This window comes from Asparagus officinalis, chromosome 8, assembly GCF_001876935.1.
Source record: "Asparagus officinalis chromosome 8, Aspof.V1, whole genome shotgun sequence".
Taxonomy (NCBI): Eukaryota; Viridiplantae; Streptophyta; class Magnoliopsida; order Asparagales; family Asparagaceae; genus Asparagus; species Asparagus officinalis.
This window is the reverse complement of record NC_033801.1, coordinates 10,355,174-10,361,368: the sequence shown is the minus strand read 5'-3', so window position 1 is coordinate 10,361,368 and position 6,195 is coordinate 10,355,174. Positions and strand designations below refer to the sequence as shown.

General features: G+C 34.8%; 1 protein-coding gene across 1 annotated transcript in view; it reads right to left on the bottom strand.

Annotated features, from left to right (window-relative positions):
* Positions 1-6,195, bottom strand: part of LOC109820835 — a 9,205-nt gene that overhangs the window by 1,919 nt on the left and 1,091 nt on the right. The window lies entirely within an intron of this gene.

The window sequence follows — 6,195 nt, the reverse complement described above, 5'->3', positions numbered from 1 at the left end:
TTGATAAATAACATATTGTGATGTTTGAGTATGCTAGGAATTGATTTGAGATCAATTCAATGTATATATTTATAATGAGTGCAAATGCACAAAACATGCATGATGTATACATCTGGAAAATAATGACCAGTGGAGAGATTTTGTATTTTACACACTGATACATTATGAATATGGAAGAGTATTTTACACACTTAAAAGACCAAAGTTGTAGGTCTCTTCAGCAGCTTTCCAACAAATCTTAATCACCTTATTCCGAGGTCGGATGCGAAAGTTACAGTCAAAATACCGAAGAGTATGTTTCTAGTCAGACTGGGTTTCCAGTTTCGGGTTTTGGATTTTAGGCTGTATTTATTCGGGTTTACTGTCATATATATACACATTTATACACGAAAAACATCTCTTTTCTTCTGTGTTCCCAGCCCCTCTCCTCCTCTCTCAAACCCTAGCCCTAAACTTGAGTTCTCGAGAGAGTTTCATGAGGCGAAAAGCGAGGAGAATGCGAGATTTGCGGCGTTTGGCATCGAGGGATCATTTGCTGATTGTTTTAGGGGTTTGTGCACATGATAATGCAAGATTATCTGCATCCAAACCCTTCCCTTAATAAAGATTAGAATTTTAATGGTTAAAGTGATGTTTTTCATGGTAAAGTTTAACCCAACATGATAAAGTTTAGATTTTTGATGATAATTCTTTAAACCATGATAGATCTATAATAATTCCTTGCTGTTTATGATAAAAATATGATCATGATCATTAGGGTTATTCATAATTTTATTTTTAATTTATTAATCATGATTAAACCATGTTTAAATCCAAATTTGGCAATTAAATGATATTTTATGTTGATTAGAGATGCTTAAAACCCTAGGTTTGGGGTAAAACAAGATTTGAAAATGTGGAAAAACAATTGTTACATCGGTTTTAGGTTTCATACAAGTATATTTATGTTAATTTTGTCGATAACTAGGGTTCTTATAAAGAATTTGATTACTTGGGTTGTTAAACTTGATTAGGTTAAATCAAGTTTAAGTAAATCATGAGATATTTTTCTGATATGTAGAAATAAAGTTTTCATCTTGTTATATGATTTATAAATGACAAAATTCATATTATTGATGAGTTAAAATTTCTACAAGTTCAAAAGCTGAAAACCTATTATGCTTTTGCGCGGTCGACCGCAGTGGACGTGGCGGTCGACCGCTGGGCGACGTTTTTGTGCAGGAAGCTCTCTGTTTCTGCGCGGTCAACCGCAGTAGACACGACGATCGACCGCTGGGCGATATTTTGTGCAATGTCTTTCTACTCATTTCATGGTCGACCATGATGATCACAGCGGTCGACCACTGGACCTGTTTGTGCATGTGCATGTTGTTTACATGTGTTTGTGTGACCAGCGAATTATCTGGGTTATCTGGTATTTTAATACACTGTAAATTGTGTATTCTACACATGAGTTGATTACGGACATGAGTTTAGGATTCACTCACCGAGGCACGAGTGTGAATAGTATATACGCATTGTACTTACATCATTTATTTGTATTACGCTCATCATATGTAGTCCTCGTGTTAGACATTTACCTATTGTGGCCCATGTGTTGGACCTTAATCATATGCAGTCCTCGTGTTGGACATTTACCTATTGTGGCCCATGTGTTGGACCTTAATCATATGCAGTCCTCGTATTGGACATTTACCTATTACGGCCCATGTGTTGGACTTTAATTATATGACGTCCTCGTGTTGGACATTTATCTATTGCAGTCCATGTGTTGGACATTCATCATATATAGTCCATGTGTTGGACACTTATTCGAGTTGTCTTATCTAATATGTAGCAGATGAAGTCCATGTGTTGGACACGTATCTGATATCTGTTAGGACACCTTTGATATGGTTTGAGATGAAATTGTCTTTTCTTATTGCTCCATGTAGTAGCTTTTGGATTTGGTATTTAGCTATTCACAATTTGAGCTAACGAGATATTCGACATACCTATGCTCGTGTTGTGGATTTCTAAATATCAACATCCATTTATTTCAGAGTAGATGATTGCTTATATGTATGTATTAATAAGTATTTTTCTTATATACGGGGAAAATGATCTAGGTAGGCTATGCTTAATAGATAGAGCCTCCACTTCATTTAGTAGCCCTTACCCGGGGGCGGATGAAGGTAATCTTGCTAGCGTTCTGACGCTCTTGTTGTTGTCCTTTTTCTTTTATTTTAATCTTCAGGTGCATCAGAGCATCGGAGGGCCGCAGGATGACGGAGTTATTGCATAGTCGCTGTCACATGAGTTACTAGTAGAGACTCCACAGTAGAGTTATTTTCATTCGGATATTAGAGTTTTGTATCACATTTTGTAAATGCTATGAGCCTTAGTTACATTTTTAGCTGTTTCATGTCGAGACATATTTATTTATTTCAGATGTCGGATGTACTCTAGATTGTTCACTGAGACATGATTTATTTATGAGATACTCCTTTCTATATCATGTCTGTTGTAGTTATTTCCTTTTTATTACCTATTTTGTACCTGCACTTTACTTTAATTCCACTAGAGGATATTACTGTGATTGGTGAAACTTGTTGTTGCACAGTGTGGGTGCATGACAGGTTTGACATCTCTGGGTTCACCTTGGACTGCAGCCATGTGTGAAAACAAGGGCGTCACAGAGGGTGTGTTTTGCAATTTTTAAACATTGATAGTATTTTATAAAAAATTTAAATTTTAAGTTGGGCGCTTATAATTTTCATGTTTCATGTATTGGTGATAAATTTTTAAATGTTAGAATATTTCTCGTAACTCTGGAAATTTGAAGGCATTTTTATAATTACTATAATTGTACGTTGTTTTTTAAAAATATTAAATTTTTAGCAATCTGCTGATAATTTCTAAATTTGATATGTACCAATTATAAGTTTTAAAATTTCAGAATTTTTTAATAATTTTTTACTTTTGAGAGAGTTTTTATAATTTTTGTACCTTTGAGGTTATTTTTTTTTACTAATTTTAAATTTCTATGTGCCTAATGATAATCCCTAGAATCCGTCTATGTTGTTTCTAAGTTTTGAAATCTCTGAATTTTAGAATGTTTTTTTTTGTAATTTAAACATGACTAAATGGCACTTATATACCCTATTATTTTTCTCTTGTAGTAGTTATATACCCTAAGTTACAAAACATAGCAAAAAAATACCCCTAGTTGGTAACTGTTTAAATTTAGCTAACGGTGTTAAAAAATACATGAAAGGACAATAATGCCCCTCCTTAAGAATTAATCTCCCCCCAACATAGTGAAATCTCTTATTTTCTATTGTTACCCATATTAAAGAGGAAGAAGAAGTTGGAGGCCACGAAAAGAAGAAGAAGATGATGAAAATAATCTAATTTGCGCCGGGGGGTGGTGGGGTAGGTAATATAGTAAATAATATAATAAATGAGGGTAAGAAGTATTCAAGTTGATCATAGGTCTAGCATGTGGGAATATTCCAGAGAATATTTTCACAGCTGGTTAACAGAAGGTACCAACTTGCAAATTTTTACCAACTCAGGGTATTTTTTTGCTATATTTTGTAACTTACGGTATATAACTGCTTCAAGAGAAAAACACATAGGGTATATAAATGTAATTTAACCTTTAAACTTTTGAGGTTGTTTCTATAATTTTTAAAATGTTAAGGGTGTTAATTATAAGTTTTAAATTACCTTTAAACTTTTGAGGTTGTTTCTATAATTTTTAAAATGTTAAGGGTGTTAATTATAAGTTTTAAATTTTTAGATATCATGTTTGTTTTTAAGTATAATTTTTAAAATGTTAAGGGTGTTAATTATAAGTTTTAAATTTTTAGATATCATGTTTGTTTTTAAGGTTTAAAAAGTCAAGGTGTTTTGTGTAATTTTAAACTTTGAAGGCTATTATATGCAAATTTTGAAACTTTTAGGTTTTTTTATAATACTTCATGTATTATAATATGTTATCTATGTATAATTTCTTAATCTTATTTTTTCTATATTTTTGAGTTATAGGTAGTTCATATTGAGTTAATATAGGATATAATTAGTATTTGGATAGATTAAGATTTAAGTGAAATATTCAAAATAACTTTTTTTAAATTGTTGACCTATAGATAGTTCACGTGGAATTAGATAAGATATGATTAAAATTATAATAGATTAGGATAACAATGTAATATTCAAAAAAAGCTATGGGTAATACTGACCATAGAAAGATTTTCCCAAACTCGTGCTTTTAAAGGGAGTATGATATGATATCTAGAATTCAAATGCTATTTCCACTACTAGATATCTGAGTTTCTATATAATAAATTTAGCAAAAACCCAATTTCTACCACAAGTTTTTCTGTTCTGTTTCATTTTTATACTTCCATAGTTTAAAATCATTATTATTCATGGCAAAAAGTTTAAGTTATTTCGAGTGGGAAAATTGGTGGAGAAAAGAGGGAAGCACATGAGAAGTTAACCTCAAGATCCATCATAAATACAAGCAAAATCATGCGTAATGTTTGAATGCAGCTAACTATCATTCAATCTTGATGCAACCTGCACACCACTTATCCATTAAGCTAGCTTCTATATGCCTCTTGACATAGATGAATGGCGAGTACGGGGTCCTACTTTATAATCAATAAATTCTGCAAAATACTAAAAATAAGTAAAAGCTCTAAGTCTGCAAACTGCCCTCTTTCAGACTTTCTCACCGCAAACTCTCGTCTCATTTACAAACATTTCAGACGAAAATATAATTTCAATGATTAAACTGAATAATTTAAACTCAAGTAAACGTTTGCAAAATTTAAACTCACTTAAACTTCTTCATTTTATTCATGGATCTAAATAAAACTAAAGAACATATACTACTAAATAACATAGGTGAAACTCGAAGCAAATACTACCAGTAGTCCTTACAAGAAAGGGTGGCACTAGGGGCACACCACCAACCACAACCTCAACCACACTCAATCTCTCATTTGCTATAGTACACCGGGCCCCACATGGGATTTTAAAATTTTAAAATCTCATGTGGGCCCCGGTATACTGTAGCAAATGAGAGAGGGAGTGTGGTTGAGGTTGTGGTTGAAAGTGTGCCCCTATCATTTTCCTACAAGAAAACGCCCATGTCTAAAATGATGGAAGTTATTGCTATCCTTTACAACTCTCTCTCTCTCTCTCTCTGAAAATGTTAAATATTATAGTTAGGCACTATTATGTTTCTTTATTTAGTCCCATATTGCTTAGCAATTTAGAACCTCTCTCTTTCTACTTTATTTAAACACTTTAATGCAGTGAATAATATAATCAAGTTCTCTCAAATCTATCTATACTTAACCTGGTACCTGATGTTAAAAGAATCGGAGAGATATACCTCGGATCGTGGCTCTAATCTTCCGATCTGCAAGCTATAGCGATGACCAGCTTCGGATGTCGATGGTGGAGGGAACTACGACGGACGAGACTCCCCACACTGTTCATGACGCACGCAACAACCTCAATCAATACCACGAGCCTGTTGCTAATATTAGTATGTGAAGTGATATATCTTTGAGATGAAGCCTTCATCCCTATTTATAGGGAGAGCTTTTTAATCAAGAGATAGGATCAATTGGTTGACCAAATCTCAATTGATAAGAATAAATTGTCATGGGATCTTTGACCCTACCAGGATTAAGTAATTGATAGTTATCCCAAGATACAACCCCTACTACAACAACCCAGATACGTTTTGGTATGGCAGTCACTTTACTATTGTAAAAATCCAACACCAGAGCCGTCAGCTCTTTCTTCCTCCTTAACCTAGGGGCCACTGTGGGGGTTTCGCTGCACTACGCGCTTCCCCTTGGCGGCTTCGACAACCCTGCACCGCGCATGTCCGATACCGCTGCTCTCACCCGTGTTAGCCCTTGAGCATCGTTAGCCCTCAAGCACCAACCACCGCCAAAGCCCACTCCAATCACCACCCTCGTCATTGCTCGCTGATCCGGCACGAGCTACACCAACCACAGGACTGCAACCCATCAATCCTCGCACCGCCGTCCCTTGCACTGCCCTATCCCACCTCCACTTGTTATACCCTCGTTGACATCCCTCGCTACTGTGACCTCACAGCCCGATGCTGCATAGTTTCAACAGTTCAGTATCAACTGCTGCCCACACACCATATGTTTGACAATA